The sequence below is a fragment of the Bos taurus genome, chromosome X (genome assembly GCF_002263795.3).
Source record: "Bos taurus isolate L1 Dominette 01449 registration number 42190680 breed Hereford chromosome X, ARS-UCD2.0, whole genome shotgun sequence".
Taxonomy (NCBI): domain Eukaryota; kingdom Metazoa; phylum Chordata; class Mammalia; order Artiodactyla; family Bovidae; genus Bos; species Bos taurus.
The window spans coordinates 106,411,513-106,436,379 of record NC_037357.1 but is presented as its reverse complement, the minus strand read 5'-3'; the positions used below and the strand labels follow the sequence as shown (position 1 = coordinate 106,436,379).

General features: G+C 41.1%; 1 pseudogene; it reads right to left on the bottom strand.

Annotated features, from left to right (window-relative positions):
* Positions 1–17,910: 17,910 nt before the first annotated feature.
* The window catches only part of LOC786303 (beta-galactoside alpha-2,6-sialyltransferase 1-like), a 68,390-nt pseudogene continuing 61,433 nt past the window's right edge, over positions 17,911–24,867 (bottom strand).

Genomic DNA, 24,867 nt, shown 5'->3' with positions numbered 1-24,867 from the left:
CTAGATTCCATTTGAACCATTTGTCATATCCATGATCTAAGTGACCCTTCTTTGCATTTCAAGTGCGAACATTTTCATAGGGTTTTAAGGCTCTACCCTTCCCCTATGAAGAGCTGCTAGACAGTGGCAATTAATTAGTCTCTGAACATCAAGCGTCCTGAAAACAGGATGCAGTCTTCGTGCAATTCCTGGTAAATGCAGAGTTAGAAAGGCCAAACTGCTTGACCTCAAAGCACTTTCTGTGGCCTTGTGGCTCCAGCTAAATAGACAGTCCCCATTTGTAAAGCACAAGCTGAGGGTAAAACCTCCAGTCACTGTTTCAGTTGCTTAGACATCAAGCACTGCAATATGGGCCTGATTCTCTTCTACTTTTAGTAGGTGTCAGCACCAAAGAGACCTCTGACACCCTTCCCCAGACCCCTGCAATCACAGCAGAGAATTTAGTTGTTGTTTCCGTATCTAAGTAGAAAACCCATGGAGACCTACAAATCAGGGATAGAGAAACTCTCTAAGTGGAGCCTTCCTTCCTGCATTTTTACCCGAGTCAAGACAGTAGGAGTGATTGAGGCAAACCATACACACTCATTCAGAATGTTCTCCCAATTTTGTAGTTTCAGTGTTTAATGTCAGTCCAGAGGTGTGGCTTAACTGTTTGATTAAAAAGAACATAAAGTTTTAACAATTACAAATCAAAAGAAGAGTGATTAGCTTAAGCTGTTCCAATGGTACTGACAGATGACAGTATATAAAAATGGATTTATGACTTCCAGTTTTGGTTGTAGGTCTTTAGTGATTTCTCTTCAATTCAGTTAGTAGCACTAAAACCCTCTTTTGTGTACAAGCCAGATGCTATCCTTGTCACTTCCCCACTAGTTGACAAGTTCCCTTTAACAGTGAAGCCTGTACTTGGTGACATTTCCCAATAATTCCCCATTAAAGCCAGCTGACACCTGTCTTTTTTTCCCTTAGATTTGACTGTTGGTTGTCTTTAGAACTGTGCTGCATTTGCGCTCTGTCTGGTTGGTGGTCCATTTATAATGCAAAGCAATGTTCTTGACTTTCTATGAAGCATGAATATAAAGAGGGAGAAGATGCTGTGAAGAGGCTGAGAGGAAAGAGAGGAAGTAGCTTTCAGGGAGAGAGAAGCTGGGGATCCTGCTTGCTTGAAGCCCTATGGCTCTGAACTTCCTGAAGCAAATGTACAGCATATAATCAAGTGTGATTTCTCCCGATTCTCTCAGAAGTAATTAGGCAGTACCTCCTTACCCAAGACCTCTACTTAATTATAGAAGTGTCTGGTAAGGAGGTATTTGCATATCTTCAGGTCATATTATGTCATGAGGACATTTGAACTGATGAAAACTGACATTTACTAGGAAATAAAAATGCATCACATTGAAACCAGGAGTCATGAGAAACTCACAGCTGCAAGTTTGGGCACCTATTTTAATTGATGAGACACAGCGGCTCTGCCTTGTGAAGCAAATCAGAGTGTGAAGTAGGAATATAAATATGCAGAGGTCAGAACATCGCCGCAGAGGCAAAGCTCCCGACACTGGTTCAGGTCCCCTGACTGCCGGCTCCAGATTTTGTCTTCTCTTTACTCTTCTCTCATCCCTCGGGATTTATGAATCAGGATTTAGAGGAAAAGACTTCTTTCACTATCTGTCTCTTGCTCTCTTGCTCTTCGCTGTTTTACTTTTGCTGTGTCACTTCTGTTACTAGAGAAGTACCACCAAGTGGTTACAGTGGCAGTGATTTTTGGACAGAAGAGAGGCACAGAGAAAGAAGCCATGGTGCAATTCTCAGGAACATACTATCATTTCACGTGACTGTGTTTGCCTTCCAGTAATTAGTAAGAGTAGCTGTTACAATTACAGTAATAACCGCTGTTCACTGTACGCCAAGCATTGTCCTGTGCCCTTGACATGAGTTCATTCATCTGATCCTTACAGAAATGCTCTGAAGTAGATGCTCTTTTTATGTCCATATTAATGCTTAGGGAACAGGGCCTAAGTGATGGAATAAGTTGTTCAAGATTACCCAGTTTGTAAATCGAATTCAGAGTTTGAAATTAACCAACCTAATTGCAGAGGCTGAGCTCTAAAGAGTGAACTTTTGTTGTTGTTACTTCTCCTTTATGTTATTTGTGCACACATTATCATAAATCTGTACCATTATATGTGTTTCTTTGGTGGTGGTGAATTTAAAGTGTCTCTAGTCAATAAATAAGGCAATGGCAACCCACTCCAGTACTCTTGCCTGGAAAATCTCATGGACGGAGGAGCCTGGTAGGCTGCAGTCCATGGGGTCGCTAAGAGTCAGGCACGACTGAGCGACTTCACTTTGACTTTTCACTTTCATGCATTGGAGAAGGAAATGGCAACCCACTCCAGTGTTCTTACCTGGAGAATCCCAGGGACGGGGGAGCCTGGTGGGCTGCTGTCTATGGAGTCACACAGAGTCGGACACGACTGAACCGACTTAGCAACAGCAGCAGTCAATAAATAAAAGTAACTATAAATTTCTCTGGGATAAAGATGGGTACAGTTAGTAATTTAAATTAAACATCACAAAGAACCTTTTCCTACTGTTCTCTCTACTTTTATTGGTCATATGTAAAGTGTTTTTAAGTGTTCCGATTTAGAGCTCCGGGCTTCCCAGGTGGCACTAGTGGTAAAGAACCTGCCTGCCAGTGCAGGAGACAGAGATGTGGGTTCAGTCCCTGGGTTGGGAAGACCCCTGAAGAAGGAAATGGCAACCCACTCCAGTATTTTGCCTAGAAATTCCCATGAACAGAGGAGCCTGCTGGGTTACAGTCCATGGGGTTGCAAAGAGTGAGACATGACTGAGCAACTAACAGTTTTCCATTGTCAACTTTCCTTTTGGATTCTAACCATCTGTATGTCACAGTAGTGTCCAGAACAGGTGCATGAAAGATATGCTTTCCTGCAGTGCTGATGAGAGTCATACAGCCTATCTGGACTGGGAAGAGCAGCCAGCCAGGAAAACACCCACCATTTGCTGCTTAAACTACTGCACAATTGCATTCATCTCACACACTAGTAAAGTAATGCTTAAAATTCTCCAAGCCAGGCTTCAGCAATATGTGAACTGTGAACTTCCTGATGTTCAAGCTGGTTTTAGAAAAGGCAAAGGAACCAGAGATCAAATTGCCAACATCTGCTGGACCATCGAAAAAGCAAGAGAGTTCCAGAAAAACATGTATTTCTGCTTTATTGACTATGCCAAAGCCTTTGACTGTGTGGATCACCAGAAACTGTGGAAATTTCTGAAAGAGATGGGAATACCAGACCACCTGACCTGCCTCTTGAGAAATTTGTATGCAGGTCAGGAAGCAACAGTTAGAACTGGACATGGAACAACAGACTGGTTCCAAATAGGAAAAGGAGTTCGTCAAGGCTGTATATTGTCACCCTGTTTATTTAACTTATATGCAGAGCACATCATGAGAAACGCTGGGCTGGAAGAAACACAAGCTGGAATCAAGATTGCCGGGAGAAATATCAATAACCTCAGATACGCAGATGACACCACCCTTATGGCAGAAAGTGAAGAGGAAGTAAAAAGCCTCTTGATGAAGGTGAAAGTGGAGAGTGAAAAAGTTGGCTTAAAGCTCAACATTCGGAAAACAAAGATCATGGCATCCGGTCCCATCACTTCATGGGAAATAGATGGGGAAACAGTGTCAAACTTTATTTTTCTGGCCTCCAAAATCACTGCAGATGGTGACTGCAGCCATGAAATTAAAAGACGCTTACTCCTTGGAAGGAAAGTTATGACCAACCTAGATAGCATATTCAAAAGCAGAGACATTACTTTGCCAACAAAGGTTCATCTAGTCAAAGCTATGGTTTTTCCTGTGGTCATGTATGGATGTGAGAGTTGGACTGTGAAGAAGGCTGAGCGCCGAACTATTGATGCTTTTGAACTGTGGTGTTGGAGAAGACTCTTGAGAGTCCCTTGGACTGCAAGGAGATGCAACCAGTCCATTCTGAAGGAGATCAGCCCTGGGATTTCTTTGGAAGGAGTGATGCTAAAGCTGAAACTCCAGTACTTTGGCCACCTCATGTGAAGAGTTGACTCATTGGAAAAGACTCTGATGCTGGGAGGGATTGGGGGCAGGAGGAGAAGGGGACGACAGAGGATGAGATGGCTGGATGGCATCACTGACTCAATGGACGTGAGTCTGAGTGAACTCCGGGAGTTGGTGATGGACAGGGAGGCCTGGTGTGCTGCGATTCATGGGGTCGCAAAGAGTCGGACACGACTGAGTGACTGATCTGATCAGCATTTCCCTACATGTCCCAGCAGTCACCCTCTTCCTCTGTTGTATTTGCACATGCAGACGTATACATTTTCTCCAGGTGTATCCAGCTAATTTGCATGGTGACTTTTCCAAATTGTCTTCTCTGCGTTAATGTTAACTGGTGCAAAGGGTTCTTTGAGAATCCGTCCCATGTGTGATCAAATTTCTCTTTGGGGGGACATACCTACATTAAGATGCCTGGCAAAGGAAGAAGGTGAATAAGCCTTGGGCAAACACGTTAGTAACTAGTGACATTCATGGATCAAGCTTTTGGTAGTTTTAAAAATATTCAATTTAATGTCAAAGACAAATGTCCAGTTTCTTGCTAATCTTAACTGTGACTATGTGAATAAAAAACCTTACTTTTTCTTTAAAAATAGACTTTAAAATCAATTTTACGTTCATAGCAAGATTGAGCAGAAGGTAGAGTTTTCCTATATACTCAGATTTCCACAAATGCAGAGCCTCCTCATTGTCAACATGCCCCAGCAGAGGGGCACATGATGAACTTACATTGACACATCATCATCCAGAGTTTATAGTTTACATTAGCATTTGCTCCTTGTGTTGTGAATTCTATAAATTTGCACAAGTGAATTATGAATCCACCATTATAGCATCATGCCAAGTAGTTTCATGGCCTTAACCTAAAAATTTTCAGTGCTCTGCCTTTTCAATATTTTCTCCCTCCTAAACCCTGGCAACCACTGATCATTTTACTGTCTCTACTTTTGTGTCTTTTCCAGCATGTCAGAGTTGGAATCATACAGTATGTACCCTGCTCAGAGTGACTTCTTTCACTTAGCAATTGGCAGCTAAGGTTCTTCCTTGTCTTCCTGGATTGATAACTCATTGCTTTTCAGTACTGAATCATATTCCATTATTGGTGATGCAGCACAGTATCCATTCACCTGCTGAAGGACATCTTTATTGTTTTCCAAGTTTGGGTAATTATGTATAAAACTGTTATATCCATGTATGTGTAGTCTTTTGTATGAACAAGATTTTTCAGCAACTTTGGGTAAATACTAAGGAATGTGATTGCTGGATCCTGTGGTAAGATATGTTTAATTTTGTAAGAAACTGCCAAACTGTCTTCCAACAGCAATGAATGAGAGCTACTGTTTTGTTCCATATCCTCCCAAGCATCAGTTCAGTCTCAGTTGTGTCCGACTCTTTGTGACCCCATGGACTGCAGCACTCCAGGCCTCCTTGTCCATCACCAACTCCCGGAGTTTACTCAGACTCATGTCCATTGAATCCATGATGCCATCCAACCATCTCATCCTCTGTCATCTCCTGCTTCTCCCACCTTCAATCTTTCTCAGCATCAGGGTCTTTTCTAATGAGTCAGTTCTTTGCATCAGGTTGCCAAAGTATTGGAGTTTAAGCTTCAGCATCAGTTCTTCCAGTGAATATTCTGGACTGATTTCCTTTAGGATGGACTGGCTGGATCTCTTTGCAGTCCAAGGGACTCTCAAGAGTCTTCTCCAGCACCACCATTCAAAAGCTTCAATTCTTCTGCACTCAGCTTTCTTTATAGTCCAACTCTCACATGCATACATGACTACTGGAAAAACCATAGCTTTGACTAGACAGACCTTTGTTGGCAAAGTCATGTCTCTGGTTTTTAATAGGCTGTCTAGGTTGGTCATAGCTTTCCTTCCAAGGAGTAAGCGTCTTTTCATTTCATGGCGGCAATCACCATCTGCAGTGATTTTTGGAGCTCAAAAAAATAAAGTCTGTCATAACTATAAATATTTTAGTTATGATAAAATATATATAACATTCAGTTTACCAACTTAATCATTTAAGTATGCAGTTGAGTGGTGTTAAGTGTACGTTCATTTTGTGAGTTAATTACAGTTAATGTCCAACACTCTTTCATCTTGTAAAACTAAAAAATCTGTATCTTTCTTTCCTTGATTCTGGTTTAATTTCATTGTGGTTTGAGAGCAGGTATTGGTTTCTATTTTTAAAACTTTGTTATGGTGTGTTTTGTGACTGAGAATGTGGTGTATTTTGGTGACTATTCAGTTTGAGCTTGAGAAGGTGATTCTTCTGTTGTCGGATCTGTAGTAATCTGTGGATGTCCCTGCTGTGCATTTGACTGATGGTGTTTGTTGAGTTAACCATGTCCTCACTGCTTTTCTGCCTGTTGGATTGGCCAGTTCTAGTGCAGGGGTGTAGAAATGTCGGATTAGAACCATAGTGTCATCTATTTCTCCTTGTAGTTCTATCAGTTTTTGCTTTCTGTATTTTGATGCAGTGTGCTCTTGTTAGGGCATAGACACCAATGGTTGTTATGTCTTTTGGGAGAATTGCCCCCTTAATCATTATTAGTGCCCCTCTATAGCCCTGATAACTTTGTTCTGAAGCCTGCTCTTTCTGAAACTAGTACAGCTCTTCCCATTTTGTTTTGATTAGTAGCTGCATGGTATATCTTTCTCCATCGATTTCTTTTTTCTGCCCAGCTTTATTACGATATGACTGGAAAATAAAAACATAAAGTTATGTATATTTAAGGCATATGGAATGACATCAACAAGATGATGAAATAGGAAGCACTTTACTCGTGTTCTCCCACAGCAGCAATAATTTGGCAGCCAGAGACAGGCGCACTGACTTCAGCCTGATTGTAGAGTCTGTGGTAGCCCTGTGGCTTGGTTCCAGCCCTGCCCAGCTATGTTCTAGGAGCAGTCCTGCCCACCCAGGGACCTGAGGGGAGACATGTCTGTCAGTGCCCCTAGGAGTCGGCTCACTGACCTCCCATTACAGCTGCGGAGCCTGAAGTGGCTCTGGGACTTCACTTGGGCCTGTCTCAACTACAGTGTGGGAGCAGCCCTGCTGTCCCAGGGTCTGGATGGGAGACAAGCCTCTCTAGGCTTCCGGAGGCAGGGGTACCTGTTAGGTCTCCCTGCAGATCCTGACGAGCCTTGTGTTCTGGCTCCATCTCACTGAACAGTGCGATGGTCAGCCCTGCCCAGCCACGAACCTAGTAGGAGGCATGTGTGTCTATGCGACTGGGAGCAGGCCTGCCCGTCTCTGCCCCAGCTGTGGATCCTGCAGCAGCCCTGTGACTTGGTTCCAGCCCCTGTAGTCCAGGCTGGTCCTGTCTCCCTGAGGACATGCTCAGTTCTCCAGAGGGAGCCCCTCAGGGCACCAGTGAGAGACATATATTATTCACACACCTGGTAACAGGCCTGTCATCTGCAGACACCACTGTGGGTCCTGAACAGGACACTGTCCCAGTGCCAGCTCTTCTGACCAAGTTTCTGCAGGGAGAGCTGCTTGCATTGGGGCCAGGCAAGATCCCCATAAGCGGAAGTCCCTAGTTACAGGCCCACTAGTGGTGGATCCCACTATAGGCTAAGTGAACCAGCTCCAGTCCCATTCGACTGTGATCCTGGAACCAGGTTCGATACCCCAGGGTCCAATAAGAGAAGGTCTTTACCTACTGGAACCAGTCTGTACATTCTAGAAGAGATGATTGCAACTTCAGATGCACACATAACAATGTGAGACTACACGGATCAAAAAGAAACAGGTAGACATGACTACAGTCGAGCTAATTAACATATCCATCATGTCATATGGTTATCATCTCTTTTCTTTTGTAGTGAGGACACCTGAGATCTACTTTCTTAGAAAATTTCACTTATACAGTACAGTACTATTATTTATATCCATTATGCTCCACAGTAGATCTTCAGAAGCTAGCATCCTTCATAACTGAAACTTTAAATCCTTTGCCTGACATCTCACCATCTCTCCCACTGCTAGACCCTGGCATCTGTCCATTTACTTTTATTGAACATGTGTCTTTATATTTAAAGTAGGTTTCCTGTAGCCAAAATATAGTTGAATCTTGTTTCTTCTTCTGCTCTGACATCTGTCTTTTAATTGATACATTTAGACGTGGATATTCAAAGAGATTGATTTAATTGCACACTTATCACCTACTTACTTGCTACTGTCTCCTATTTTTGCCTTCTACTGTTTTTCTGCCCTTTGTGGTTTTAATGGAGCATTTTATGTGATTCCAGTTTCTCCCCTTTGTTAGCATATCAGCTTTACTTCTTTTACTTTTTTAAAGTGGGTTTCCTAGACTTTGAAGTGTATGTTTACAATTAATTTATATCCACTTTCAAATAATATCATACCATTTCATGGGTGGTTTGCGTACCTTATAAAAACACGAAAATCCTAATTCCTCCCTACCGTCCTGAGTATCATTGCTGTCAATTCAGTTTACTTATGTAGAAGCCTACATACTCAGAGACATTGTTGCTCTTGTTATTTTGAACAAATTGTTACTTATTAGCACAACTAAGGATAATAAAACTTGAAATTTTAATTTTACCTTCACTTATTCCTTCTCTGATGTTCTTCCTTTTTTATGTAGATCTGAGTTTTTGCCCTGTGTTACTGTTATTCTCCTTCTCTCTAAAGAACTTCTTTAATATTTCTTGGAAGGCAACAGATGCCCTCAGGTTTTGTTTGTTTGAAAAAATCTTTATTTTCTTCACTTTTGAAGGATGTTTTCTCAGGGTACAACATTCTAGGTTGATGAGTTTGTTTTTTTTTTTTTTTTCTATAAACACTTTAAATATTTCACCCTACTCTTTTCCTTGTTTGCACAGTTTCTGAGAAGAAGTCAGATATAACTCATATTTTTGTTCCTCTGGAGGCAAAGATATTTTCATCACCTCTGGATTCCTTGAGGACTTTTTTCTTTATTTTTTATTTTCTGTAGTTAAAGATACACATAAAGGGGTTGTGAATTTAGCAGAAAATGTCATCCAGCAAAAATCCCTCATGATGACTATATCATGTCTTTTTACCAGTATCTGCTCTGTAGTCTCTACTTTCATAAAAAAACTAATTTGTGTTTTCTCTGCTAAAAACACATGCCTATACGTTTTAAAATTACATTGCTGGCCAGGCATTTTTAATATTCTTTCATTTATTCAATCAGTGTTTATTATACAGTTTCGTATTCCTAGATGAAGGGTAAACCTTGCCCTTTATTTCCCACTCTGGGGTGTAAAGTCAAGAGACAGTGGATTTTTATACCAAGATATACTCCTTAGAGTTATTTAGGCCAGAAGTGTTCAATAAATATTCTCTTAATGAATAAATATACCAAAATCTATTCTGATCACAGGAAACATTCTAATTTTTTCCTAAATTTATGTAATCCATATCCTGTTTAAGTAGACTTCCTCAAATATAATTCATAATTCAGAGACTTTCTTACATATAAATAGGGGATTCTAACTGAACTCAGGAAATAACAAATAGAAATGAGAATGAAATGTTGCCAAGATTTTCTTTGAATTGAGATGTCTGAAGAGGTAGACATTAACTTAGTCAGGTGCTGAATACTTTAGAAAAGGGAATAAAGTCTCTAAAGTGTGTTGAGTTTCATTGTCCCCTAAAGAATAAAAACTTTATATTCTCTCTTCCTGTACTTCTCCTGCCATTTGCAACTTGGTGGTTTCTAACACTGATTAGTGTAGCAGAGAGGACTAAGCACTCATAATTGTTTAAACAGTTAGAATGGCCCAGCAGATGTGATTAGTGTGTGGACACAATTTCCTTTGTTAACAGTTTTGCAAAGAGTTCCAGTGGCTCTCAGGGTGCTGGCACTCCATCTTCCTAATTAACAAGGGCCAGCAGCCTAATGTCTCACATGACAATAGGAAGGCCTGGTGAAATATGCTAGGTTTTCTACTAATCAGCATTTTAGACAAAAAATAAAATGGTAATAGAGAATGTTTCACTGGTTTATTCTAAAGGTGTATATTAATATTTGTAATAAGATAATCAGACCCTTTGGAAAGATAAAGCCACAATAAACAGTGCTGGAAATTGAAGCCACTTCCAAAACAGTATGGTAGTCAAGATGCAGTTATGTTTCTTGGGGAAAAGTGCAAGCTTTAAGGAATAATGTAAAATTGTTTTAAAAATTGTATTAAGGGAAATCAATGTTGAGTAGGTAAAGCCGAGATTGTTCATGAAAAAGAGGTGCAGCCTAAACTGTTGTTCAAACTACCCAGTGTGAAAGAGGTCACATCAGACCTCCAGCTCACCTGAGATATATGTGTGCTTCCTCAAATTAAACACCTCCCCAAACAAAAGCTATAAATAAAAAAGCTTTCAGGATATGTATTGCAGGAGCATGGCAGTGGAATTTGATCTTTTCTATTTGAAGTGTGTGCACTTTCACATACACGAGCTATTTGAGGAAAGGCATTTTACACTAGATCTGTTTAAACTGCCCTTGCCTTCTACAATCCATTAGACCTGAATTACATAGGCTTTCAATCATTTGATGACTGAGTTTTGTATGAGGAAATGGCTGATGTCAAAAGGAGAGTGATAGGGACAGTTTTTATAACCTGTTTTAGAAGAAGAAATGTGGTTAATTTGAAGCTGCAAAAAGACTTCCTCTGACAGAGTGCAAATTGCATCCAATTGAAGTAAATACCCTGTATACACAGTGAAAAAGGAAAGTAAATGGGAAATTGTAGCCTGGGCACTTAACCGTATCCAAAAGAAACCACCAGTCTTTAGAAAGAGCTATTTAGTCAAGCAATTCCAAAGGCTGTAATTTTCTTCTTGTTTTGTTTGCTACCTTTAGCTAAGATCCTCTGGAAAATAAACGAAAGGGAATTTTAGAGAGCACTTCCCTAGGTGTTCCTAAGAGAAGAACTACCTTCTCTAAGTTCTCTGTAAACATCATAGAATAAAGCATATGTCTTTTCATCATCTCAGAATGATGTTCAATTTGATCTTTTCTGTCTTTATTAAAACTGTGTGATATTTGCCATCACTGTGTAGGTCTGGTCATGTGAGGTTCACACCTCAGAAATGGTTTATTTACTTTCAAATACCGTATCCATGGGGCTTCACTGGTGGCTCAGATGGTAAAGACTCTGCCCACAATACGGGAGGCTCGGGTTTGATCCCTGGGTCAGGAAGATCTCCTGGAGGAGGAAATGGCAAACCACTCCAGTATTCTTGCCTGGGAAATCCCATGGACAGAGAAGCTTGGTGGGCTACAATCCATGGGGTCGCTAAGAGTTGGACATAACTGAGCAAATAGCATACACACATACAGTATCTATAATTTAAGGAGCTGAGTGGAATTAGTGCCTCAGTAAACTAAGATTTCTGTATCATCTAGTAGAACCTAATTCAGTCAATCATGCTTTTTAGTACTCATTATAAAAATATTGAATGCATAATGTTCATCTCTCCTGGGCTGCCCTGAGGTCCTTCATCAGTTTTACCCCCTTCTCCCACACATGAGCCAGATGTACAGTGGAGCAGTTCCCTCTGAAAGAGATCTAGAAACTAGCCGAAAACCTACACATAGGCCACTGAGGAAATACCCACGCTGAAATGGATAAGAAAGGCTGACATAAACTCTGGCCATAAACCCCACCTCCTGCACATGCCATACAATCAGAGGGAACCCCTAACTCCCAGCTTCTACCTGAGAAGCAATGAATTTGGACCCCACATGTAGCCCTCCACCTTTTTAGACTGCTGCCTAAAGGCTGCGCCCTCAAAACACCCAGTTCTGAAAGTGAATGGAGCTTGTGTCCATGAGACTGCAAGGCTATACCCAATAATGAAGCAGTTCTTAGTGGCCGAGAGAACACTCACCATGTTTCTGTCTTTGGGGCACAGTGCAGAGGGAGCAGACAAAAAAAAGCCTATCTCCCAGTCTTTGCCTGAAAGAAATAAAGGCTGCTGCCTGAGTGTCAGACTTCTTATTTAGCATTCATCTAGGAGCTAGCCATGATCTTTCATGGAGACCAGAGAAGCCCCGGACACATCCCCTACCTTCTTGCTCCAGCCCACTTCAAATTACCAAAGTTTGTACCCTACCTTTTGTATCTACTGCCCAAAGGGTGAGTCCCTGTATCACTTGGCTCTGATCGCCAAGCTGGCTTGCATTTAAGAGTCCCACAGGACAGTAGCAAATAAGAAGTTCTTAATGGGTGAAGGAGACACCCCCACCCATGTCTATAAACCTAGGCAGAGAACAGAAGGAACAGGCAAAAAAACCCATCTCCCAGTGTCTCCCTGGAAGGGGGTGACTTTCATACTTTCCCAGCTGCTGCTTGAGAGTCTTGCTTCTAATCAACCTGTATCTAGGTGCTGACTCTGATCCCCTCCTTTGAGGTGCTAACAAGCCTTGGCACAGCATCAGCTATAAGAAACCACCACAACCAAGAAGGTGGCTGGTACAGTCACAAGGGTTGGGACTGGAATTCTATCACCTCTACCAGCTTTGTTTGTAGTGATGCTTTCTACAAAGACACAAAGCTGTGTTCTCGGGCTGAGCTGATTGATCAAGTTCATCTTCTACATGAGACCATGCTGGCAAGACTATTTTATCTAATGCACAGAAACCAACAAAGAATGAAAACGAAGGGATGGAAAAAAAATATTTCATCCAAGTGAAAATCAAAAGAATGCAGAAATAGCTATACTTACATCAAATAATATAGACTTTAAGTCTCAGACTGTAACAACAGACAAAGAGTGTCATTATTGTGATAAAGAGATCAGTTTGTCAAGAGGATATAAAATTTTAAAATATTTATGCTGTGTACCAAACAGGTGGCTCAGATGGTAAAGAATCCACCTGCTGTGCGGGAGACCTGAGTTCAATCCCTGGGTTGGGAAAGTCCCCTGGAGAAGGGAATGGCAACACACTCCAGTATTCTTGCCTGGAGAATCGCATGGACAGAGGAGTCTGGTGGGCTACAATCCATGGGATTGCAAAGAGTTGGGCACAACTGAGCAACTAACACAAATATAGAAACAAGTATATTAAGCAAATATTAACAGATCCTAAGGGAAAAAGATGTCCTTTTCATTATAGGGGACTGGAATGCAAAAGTAGGAAGTCAAGAAACACCTGGAATAACAGGCAAATTTGGCGTTTGGAGTACAGAATGAAGGAGGGCAAAAGCTAATACCATTCTGCCAAGAGAATGGACTGGTCATAGCAAACACCCTCTTCCAACAACACAAGAGAAGACTCTACACATGAACATCACCAGATAGTCGACACTGAAATCAGATTGATTATATTCTTTGCAGCCAAAGATGGAGAAGCTCTATACAGTCAGCAAAAACAAGATCGGGAGTTGATTGTGGCTCAGATCATGAATTCCTTATTGCCAAATTCAGACTGAAATTGAAGAAAGTAGAGAAAACCACTAGACCATTCAGGTATGACCTAAATCAAATCCTTTATGATTATACAGTGGAAGTAAGAAATACATTTAAGGGACTAGATCTGATAGAGTGCTTGATGAACTATGGACAGAGGTTCGTGACATTGTACATGAGACAGGAATCAAGACAATCCCCAAGAAAAAGAAATGCAAAAAAGCAAAATGGCTGTCTGAGGCCATTTTCACAAATAGCTGTGAAAACAAGGGAAGCAGAAAGCAAATGGGAAAAGGAAAGATATACCCATTTGAATGCAGAGTTCCAAAGGATAGCAAGGAGAGATAAGAAAGCCTTTCTCAGCAATCAATGCAAAGAAATAGAGGAAAACAACAGAATGGGAAAGACTAGAGATCTCTTCAAGAAAACTAGAGATACCAAGGGAACATTTTATGCCAAAATGGGCTCAATAAAGGACAGAAATGGTAGGGACCTAACAGAAGCAGAAGATATTAAGAAGAGGTGGCAAGAATACATAGAAGAACTGTACAAAAAAGATCTTCATGACCAAGATAAGCACGATGGTGTGATCACTCACCTAGAGCCAGACATCCTGGAGTGTGAAGTCAAGTGGGCCTTAGAAAGCATCACTACAAACAAAGCTGGTAGAGGTGATGGAATTCCATTTGAACTATTTCAAATCCTAAAAGATAATGCTGTGAAAGTGTTACACTCAGTATGCCAGCAAATTTGGAAAAGTCAGCAGTGGCCACAGGACTGGAAAAAGGTCAGTTTTCATTCCAATCCCAAAGAAAGGCAATGCCAAAGAATGCTCAAACTACTGCACAGTTGCACTCATCTCACATGCTAGTAAAGTAATGCTTAAAATTCTCCAAGCCAGGCTTCAGCAATATGTGAACTGTGAACTTCCAGATGTTCAAGCTGGTTTTAGAAAAGGCAGAGGAACCAGAGATCATATTGCCAACATCCTCTGGATCATCGAAAAAGCAAGAGAGTTCCAGAAAAACATCTATCTCTGCTTTATTGACTATGCCTAAGCCTTTGACTGTGTGGATCACAATAAACTGTGGAAAATTCTGAAAGAGATGGGCATACCAGACCACCTGATCTGCTTCCTGAGAAATGTGTATGCAGGTCAGGAACAGATCAGAAACAGTTAGAACTGGACATGGAACAACAGACTGGTTCCAAATAGGGAAAGGTGTACGTCAAGGCTGTATATCGTCACCCTGCTTATTTAACTTCTATGCAGAGTACATCATGAGAAATGTGTATGCAGGTCAGGAACAGGTCAGAAACAGTTAGAACTGGACATGGAACAACAGACTGGTTCCAAATAGGGAAAGGTGTACGTCAAGGCTGTATATCGTCACCCTGCTTATTTAACTTATATGCAGAGTACATCATGAGAAACACTGGGCTGGAAGAAGCACAAGCTGGAATCAAGATTGCCCGGAGAAATATCAATAACCTCAGATATGCAGATGACACCACCCTTATGGCAGAAAGTGAAGAAGAACTAAAGAGCCTCTTGATGAAAGTGAAAGAGAAGAGTGAAAAAGTTGGCTTAAAGCTCAACATTCAGAAAACGAAGATCATGGCATCCGGTCCCATCACTTCATGGCAAGTAGATGAGGAAACAGTGGAAACAATGGCTGACTTTATTTTTCTGGGCTCCAAAATCACTGCAGATGGTGACTGCAGCCATGAAATTAGAAGACACTTACTCCTTGGAAGGAAAGTTGTGAGCAACCTAGACAGCATATTGGAGAAGGGAATGGCACCCCACTCCAGTACTCTTGTCTGGAAAATCCCATGGATGGAGGAGCCTGGTAGGCTGCAGTCCATGAGGTCGCTAAGAGTCGGACACGACTGAGATACTTCACTTTGACTTTTCACATTCATGCATTGGAGAAGGAAATGACAATCCACTCCAGTATTCTTGCCTAGAGAATCCCAGAGACAGGGGAGCCTGGTGGGCTGCCGTCTATGGGGTCGCACAGAGTCAGACACAACTGAACCGGCTTAGCAGCAGCAGCAGCAGCATACAGCATATTAAAAACCAGAGACGTTACTTTGACAACAAAAGTCCGTCTAGTCACGGCTATGGCTTTTCCAGTAGTCATGTATGGATGTGAGAATTGATCTATAAAGAAAGCTGAGCACAGAAGAATTGATGCTTTTAAACTGTGGTGTTGGAGAAGACTCTTAAAAGTCCCTCAGACTGTGAGGAGATCCAACCAGTCCATTCTAAAGGAGATCAGCCCTGGGTATTCTTTGGAAGGAATGATGCTAAAGCTGAAACTCCAATACTTTGGCCACCTGATGCAAAGAGCTGACTCATTGGGAAAGACCCTGATGCTGGGAAAGATTGAGGGCAGGAGGAGAAGGGGACGACAGAGGATGAGATGGTTGGATGGCATCACCGACTCAATGGACATGGCTTTGGGTGGACTCCGGGAGTTGATGATGGACAGGGGAGGCCTGACATGCTGTGACTCATTGGGTCGCAAAGAGTCAGACACGACTGAGTGACTGAACTAAACTGAAGGGAAAAATAGACAGCAATACAGTAATAGCAAGGGAATTCAGTATCCTACTTTCAACAATGGATAGATCGTCTAAACAAAAGAACAAATAAATGTACAAAAATAGATTTAAAAAAAAATTGATATATAGTTGGTATATATTATTATGTAAGTTACAAGTATACAACATAGTGGTTCACAATTTTTGAAGGTTACATTCCATTTATAATTATTATAAACTATTACTATAGTCCCTTTTTTGGTACAGTATATCCTTGCAGCTTATCTGTTTTAGACATAATAGTTTGTACCTCTTAATCTCTTACCCCTCTATATTACCTCCCTCCCTTCCTTCTCTCCATTGGTAAGCTCTAGTTTGTACTCTATATCTGTGAACCTGTTTCCTTTTTGTTATATTTACTAGTTTGTTTTATTTTTTATATGCCACATGTTCATGATATCATATAGTATGTGTCTTTGTCTGAGTTATTTCACTTAGCATAATGCCGTCCATAATGCAATCCATCTGTGTTGCTGCAGATGGCAAACTTTCATTCTTTTTTTGGTAGAGTAGTATTCCATTATGTGTGAGTCTGTGTGTACTGTGAGTCTAGCAATCAGTTTCAAAACACTAACTGGAAAATTCACAAATATGGGGAAATTAAATAACAGACTCCTGAATAGTCAATGAATCAATAAAGAGCTCAATAATCAAAAGTTATCAGACAAATGGAAAAACAAAAGACCAAAATTTGTGCTGTATAGCAATTAGCAGCAGGAAGGAAATTATCAGGATCAGAGCAGAAATAAATGAAATAGAGACTAATAATGCAATAGAAAAGATTATGAAAACTAAGAGACAGTTTTAAAAAATATAGATAAAATTTGCAAACTTTTAGCTGGACTTACCAAGGAAAATAGAGAACTCAAAATTATAAATGCATTTCATTTTTAATTGAAGTATAGTAGATTTACAGTGTTTCAGGCGTACTACAAGGTGATTCTGCTGCTGCTGCTGCTAAGTCGCTTCAGTCGTGTCCGACTCTGTGTGACCCCATAGAGCAGCCCACCAGGCTCGTCTGTCCCTGGGATTCTCCAGGCAAGAACACTGGAGTGGGTTGCCATTTCCTTCTCCAATGCGTGAAAGTGAAAAGTGAAAGTGAAGTCGCTCAGTCGTGTCCGACTCTTCATGACCCCATGGACTGCAGCCCACCAGGCTCCTCGGTCCATGGGATTTTCCAGGCAACAGTACTGGAGTGGGGTGACATTGCCTTCTCCATGAGGATAGAGACTGTACCTTTTTTGTTTTTTTTTTACTTTACAATATTGTATTGGTTTTGCCATACATCAACATGGATCTGCCACGGGTGTACACATGTTCCCTATCCTGAACCCCCCTCCCACCTCCCTCCCCATACCATCCCTCTGGGTCATCCCAGTGCACCAGCCCCAAGCTTCCTGTACCTTTTTTCCTGTTTCCCTGGTTTGCAATAACAACAGCATTCTGGTGGGGAAAGCAGACCAGTTTTGGCAGCCCTGGTGGGAAAGGTGGATCTTGCATTTACCTGGGTCGGGGGCGGGAGGCTCTGGAGGGAATGCTAAACGGGTATACATGAGTGAGACAGGAGGCTCTGGGTTCACACACCCCCGTGACAACAGGGCAAACTGGGCTGGGGGCCCTGCCCTTGAGTTTCTGAAGCCCCAGGGCTCTTGGTGCCTGGAGTGTGGGCTGTGATTATTCAGGCACACAGTCTTCCTTCCCAGGCCCGGGGTGTCCAGAAGACCAGCTGTAAAATGCCAGTGGGGAAGGGTGAGGGGGCCTGGCTGGGGAGCTTATGCTCCACAGCGAATTGTCCGGAAGCCATGCAGCGTGGCTTTTCCGAGCAGGTAGATGTCCTTGTCTGTGCCGAGGTTGAGGCGCTTCACCATGTTCTTCTCAAAGAGGAGTGGGTGTTAGGCGCCCATTGTGCAGGCACTGTCAAAATACCTCTGATAGTAGTTGCATACATCAGTCTTGCGCTTGGATGAGAGGAACTTGTAAATAACCACTTGGTCACACAGTAACATCATAATGACAATGCCGAGCATCCGGAGGACAGGGGGTTTGGCTGGATCTGCTCTGAGGAGATTTCTTGAATGATGTCCCACAGCTCCCAAGGCATCTGGGACTTGAGGATGTAAAAGGGCTGATCAGGATGCAGCTTACGATAGCTCTTGAAGTTATTGAAGAAACTGTAGTCGGGATTCCTGTACCACTTTGGGATATCTGAATGGTAAACAGATGGGTCCCACACAATTAGGATTCCTTCATTGTACAAACTGTCTTTCAGGAAGCCCGCTTCTGTGGTGACCAACTGAGAGTTTACCAGACGAATGGTGGTTTTCGTGCCCACGTCTTGTTGGAATTTGACTGTGGGTGCCCCATTAAACCTCTGGACTGCATCATGATCATCTATTTCTCGACCTAGCCGGGAGGACTTCAGAGATCCTGCTGGAGAGACACACCTGCCCCACTGCCTTGGTCCTAATGTCCTCCTGAGGCAGGTAACCCTCCCAATCAGAGGTGTTGAAGGGAAAATCTGTGGTCTCTATCATTGAAATGTTCACGTGGTCCCAGAGGTAGCAAAGCAGGGCCTCTGCACTGTACTTAACCCTGGCCCCTGGCCCCTTGTATATCACTTTGTACTTGTTCATGTTCAGATAATTCTTCCGGATAGTTTGCAGCCTGGAGATAAGGTTTTTGGAGGAGCAAGGTGACTCAGTTATACTGAATTATTTTCCATTGTAGTTTATTACAAAGTATTGAATATAGTTCTCAGTGCTATACAATAGGTTCTTGTTGTTTATCTATTTTATATTTAGTAGTGTGTATCTAATAATCTCAAATTCCCAATTTATTGCTCATTCCCCTTTCTCTGTTGGTTAAGTTTGCTTTCTATGTTTGTTGAGTCTGTTTCTGTTTTGTATATAAGTTCATCTTATCAATTTTTGTTTCCAAATATAAATGATATCATATGATATTTGTCTTTATCTGTTTGACTGCACTAGGTATGACAATCTCTAGGTCCACCCATGTTGCTGCAAATGGCATTATTCCATTCTTTTTGATAGCTGAGTAATATTCCACTGTGTATATTAATATGTACCATATCTTGTTTATCCATTCCTCTGTTGATGGACATTTAAGTTGATTCCATGTCTTGGCTATTGTAAATAATATTGCTATGAACATTAGGTTGCATATATCCTTTTTTTAAACATTTAGAATTTATTTTTTAATTGAAGTATAATTGCTTTACAATGTTATATTAGTTTCTGCTGTACAGCAATGTGAATCAGCTACATGTATACATATATCCACTCCCTCTTGAGCCTCCCTCCCACCCTTTCCCTATCCCACCACTCTAGGTCATCACAGAGCACCGAGCTGAGCTCCCTGTGCTGTACAGCAGCTTCCCCCTAGCTCTCTTTACACATGGTAGTGTGTATATGTCAGTGCTACTCTCTCAATTCTTCCCACCCTCTCCTTCCCCCACTGGGTCCACAAGTTCATTCTCTACGTCTGAGTCTCTATTCTTGCCCTGCACATTCTTTGGATGTATGCCCAGAACTGGGATTGCTGGATCATATGGTAGCTCTAGTTTTAGTTAACTTCAAGGAACCTCCATACTGTTCTCCATCGTGGCTGCACCAATTTACGTGGCCACCAACAATGTAGGAAGGTTCCCTTTTCTCCACACCCTCTCAACATTTATTATTTGTAGACATTTTGATGATGGCCATTCTGACCAGTGTGATGTGGTATGTAAATATGTTTCTATACACAAATATTGAAGTATCTGAAAGAGAAAAAAATTCCATTTATAACTGCATCCAAAAGAATATGAAATACCAAGTAATCAATTTAACTAAGGAGGTAAAAGATTTAAACAATTTAAACTCTAAGACATTAATGAAAGAAATTCAAGGAGGTATGGATAAATGCAAACATATTTCACTTTGGGTTTTGGATTTAGAACTGTCTTTATATTCAGTATTGATCTCTTGAAGATTATTTTAATCTTAATCAGTCTTGATTCTCTGAATGTAGGTGATTTTAGCTACATGAGACCCTCATTTTCCATCTCTTACCCAAAGATACTTTGGGGGATTTTATAAAGTCTCTTAAAGAGTTTGGTAGACTGTCTTTCTTTGTTCTTCTCTACCTCTGTCAGTCTAGTAAGGAAGATTCCTGTCAAAATAAAAAAGGTGATTTTGCCTTGACTTATTTTGTAATTCATAGTGGTTGTTGGTGAGTACTGTTCCATGTATAAATTCTCATTAAAGGCCATTTTAGGGATTACTGTATCTTAAGAAATGATTGTCCTTCCTCCCTTTTTTGCAGAAAAGAATGACACACAGAAAATTGCATGGCAGGGGCATCGAGTAGTAAAGATATGGGAACACTGATACAGTTGTATGCCTTTAAAGTGAAATTGGAAAAAAAAAAGAAAGTGAAATTGAATCATGGTAGAGTGGAAAGAATGCCAAATTTGTAGTCAGAAGCTCCTATGTTTGAAGCTTGGTGCTTGGCAAGAGAGAATGAGGGCATCAGTGTTCAACCTGCAGTGCCCTTGTAAGAATTAGAAGACATGCATGTATGGGTTTCCACAGGATTTGGCATTTAATAAGTACTCAGCTCTTTTATTATTAAATGGTTGGGAAAGTGGAGTGAAAGGGTGAAGGAGAAACACCTAGATTAAAAGAGCATGAGTAACACTTAGATATTTATTAAACAAAATGTACAAACAATGATGATATCTGAAACAATAGTAATTTTGAACACCAGTTGAACATATGGTGACATAAGCTTATTTTAGGTTTGGAAACAGTGTCATAACTTGACTTTTAAAGTTTCTTTTAGAGATGCAAACTGAAGAATACACAGATTAGAGGGCAGGTTAACGGGGTATATATGGGGCAGGATTGTCCATGAAGTGGAGGTTTTTAGGGCTATAGGGTATGGATCTCTGTCACTGTATGTGTTTGTGTAAAAAAAACAAAATTTTTGTTATACACAGTTACATGGTTCTCAAAAAAGGAGATGGGAAAAAGACAGTTATAGGTCATAGCTTAAGACATTAAGCTACCCCAGAATTCAGAATCATAGATAAGAGCACGGGGAACTTGAAGAGTGCCACAAATACATATAAGTTTGTTAAGGAGAAGCAGTAGATTCCAAAGAATGGCCTTATTTGTGCCACAAATGTCCCTGGAGCTAGGCTCGTAAACACACAGTAATCATGAATGTCACACCAGTTAATAATGTAGATGTTTAATGTCAAAATCACAGGTCTCTTTCTGAATTCTGACTCTTCATTAACTCCTTCAGATCTTTGTCTCAGTTCATCTCCATAATCAGCTCATAGGTTTGTTTATGGCTTTTCTTGATGTTGAGTATTGACTATATTTCTCCTTGTTTTTGAACAACCTCTGCTTCATTCAGTGCTTTATTTATGCTTCTGGAATATGTTTACCAATATGAAATTGCTCTTTTCCCCCTCAGGACATGCACAATGAAGAATATAAACCTTTTGCCTAACTTTTGTTATTTTATCTTAGTCATGTATACTTTAATTTTCTGCAGAATAAAAATTCATTAAAATGATACTGAGGCTTATACAGTATGACAGAATTGACCAGAAACACAGTTGAGATCATTATTTTACTTACAGAAAGTCTCAGTTGTCAAACTATCAAATAGATGATAACATAATTGATCATAATTGCTTATTAAAATGAAAGCATCAGCTGGCAAGATGGCACCTTGATTCAGAATCATTTTAATGACTGAATCAGAGCACTGCATGTTTCAAATTTGAGGAATTAGCTGCTACTGAGGCTGAAAAAGAAATGTACCTGCTGTTGAAGGATATAGCTTTTTAAAATAGTTTTATGTATTTGTATATATTTAGCTGTGCTAGGTCTTCATTGCTGGGCAGGCTTTCTCTAGTTGTGATGAGTGAGGGCCAGTCTCTAGTTGTGTTGTACAGGCTTCTCATTGTGGTGGCTTCTCTTGTTGTGGAGCACAGGCTCTAGGGTGTGCGGGCTTGAAGAGTTGTGGCACATGGGCTCAGTAGTTGCAGCTCCTGGGCTCTAGAGCCCAGGCTTAATAGTTATGGCACATGGGCTTAGTTGCTCTGTGGCATATGGGATCTTCCCAGATCAGGGATCAAACCCATGTCTCCTTCATTGCCAGGCAGATTCTTTACCACTGAGCCACCAGGGAAACCCTGAAGGATATAGCTTTTATATATGACGTACGTCAGAAATAACAGAGGGAGATAGTTGAAACAAATATATTCATTTTACTAGATAACTCTTCTACCACACATTGATGTTTACAGAGCATTGCACTTGTGGCCCAGTTTTGTCTCCACAAAATAATACTGACTATGATTCTTATTTTATGTTGAGACACTGTTTCTCAAGGAATTCAATTGAAATGACTTACCCTAAGTCATTTGCCTGATGAGTACTGAAGTTCTGACTCAAGGCTCATCTCTGAATTGAGTGTTTTTTCCCCTTGTTCCTCCACTGGCACCCACAGATAAGAAGTTTTTCCAAAGTTATATTATTCTAAAAATGAATGCATTAAATTCACTTCTATTGTGAAACCTCAATCATAACTTCATAGTTATCCTTGGAAAGGATGACCAATTTTCTGCCATTATAAATTAGTAGAGGTGTACAACCAACTCACAGTTCTATTGGCGATTTCAGTGGAAAGTCTCCCAAATTATACTTTATGACCATTTTGAAACCAGTGTAAGGAAGGTTGAGTTAGGCTTTATGTCAAAGAATTTTACCTTATCAGGTGGAGACTCCATTGCTTTCACCCGCATCAGGAAACCATAGCTATTCTTGAGACTGTTTCTGGTTGTCAGCTGTCCAGATGTTTTTTCTATAGCCATTTTTGTTGTAACTTTTCATAGATAATTCTCATAGTTTCTTATCAGTTTGCATGAAAGCCTTTGTTTCATTATTTCCTAGTTGAACCATTAATACGAAATTAGTTTCACACATGATTATAGTCACTATTTTGATGGTTTGATTCCCGAGCTGCTCACAAAATATTCTACTGTATATTTTAAGGATTTAAGATTCCTTATACATGTTCATTATATTTATTTCAGTAACTATATCTTTCTCAGGGGAGGAAACATTAATTTCCCTGACAGTGTGTATTAAGCTATTAAATGTTTATGATGGTGACTGTATCTTCGTGGGAGTGAGAGAGTGTATTGACGGGGTGATGGTTTGGAAGCAGAAATACTACCTTAAGGCCCAGAAGACACAGGCCCCTTCCTAGCCTCTGACCAGGCTCCTGGTGGGACCGCTAGCAATCCACTTCCAGCCCCTACTCTGGGTACTCATGTCTCAGGATTCCCTTCTCTAATGGCCCTCAGTCCCCTTCCAGGGCTGTGTGGGTCTCTTGGGCCCATTATACTGAGTGCAGACCTGCCTCATTTGTGTACAGTCCTGGGCCCAAGGGGTAACCAAGTGGTAGATATCAGTAGTGAGGTGTGAATGAGGTTTTAACCTGTGTTTGGTGGTGTCCACATGAATGCACAGTCCCTCTCAGGGTGGGAAGATGCAGAGCAGGCAGAAGTGAAGGAGAAAGGACCTCTCTAGCCCAGTGATAGACTTTGTCTGCGCGGCTACCTTCTAACCTATAAGTCCACAGTCTGAGAGTTCAGAATCAGAACGCACTCTTCTAGGTGAGTAAGGTATCTTGTCAAGCTAGGAGCACAGAACACTTTTACTTACCCTTTTCTGCATGTTATTTTTGACTTGTGAACACACAGATATATGATGCGTGAGCCTCTCTTTGTTCTCTTATCACAAGCCCCACAAATGCTACAGGTGGCCTGAGCCAGGGTTGCATTATCAGATAGGGAGTTTGCATCTACTTTGCTAGCATACACCAGCAACATCAAATGTAATAGCCTAATGTTAGCAGAGAATGCCGTGCTGACCATCAGAGCCTTGATTATGTCTCCTGAAATTGAAATAGCTTTCCAGATTTTCTCTGGTAGATACCCTAAAAGTACCACACTGTGAAGTCCCTGTGCAAAGTCACTAACTAAATATTCAGACTCTCCTAAAGTACTCCTGACATGACAGTTCAGGGCAGTTCCATCTAAAAATTATTTGTCCATTCAGTAAACATCTATCAGTCATCTACTGTGTAAATGGAAGGCATTTTGAAAGAATATGTTAGGGGTGTAAAAGATGAATTATGCTCAGTTCTCATTTTCTGGTCTAACAATGAAGATCTCATAATCTTTTAATAACTGTAAGATAGGTCAATAAGTAGTATATTCATGACAGATAGAGTCATGATTCTTTGGGAGTTTCTGTGTAGGCAGTTGTGCATTTCATGCACTGCTTAAATTATACCATCTGCGTTTGAATCTCCGAAGCTTGCTGCCTCTGCCTCCTTCTGCTTACCTCATTCTTTTTTCTAGCTAAATCCTAGTTAGTTTTTGAAAGTCAGCTCAGATTACAGCCTCTGCAAGGTACATTTCCCAAGACTGTTCTCCCTTGCCTGGGGTAGGTTGCATTATCCCTTGAGTTCCCAGAGTACCTCGCTTCACTGGATTCTAAGTTTGTACATCTGTCTGTCCCCGAGAATTGGGCTCCTTTAGGGTACAATGGTGGAGAAGGCAATGGCACCCCACTCCAGTACTCTTGCATGGAAAATCCCATGGATGGAGGAGCCTGGTGGGCTGCAGTCCATGGGGTCGC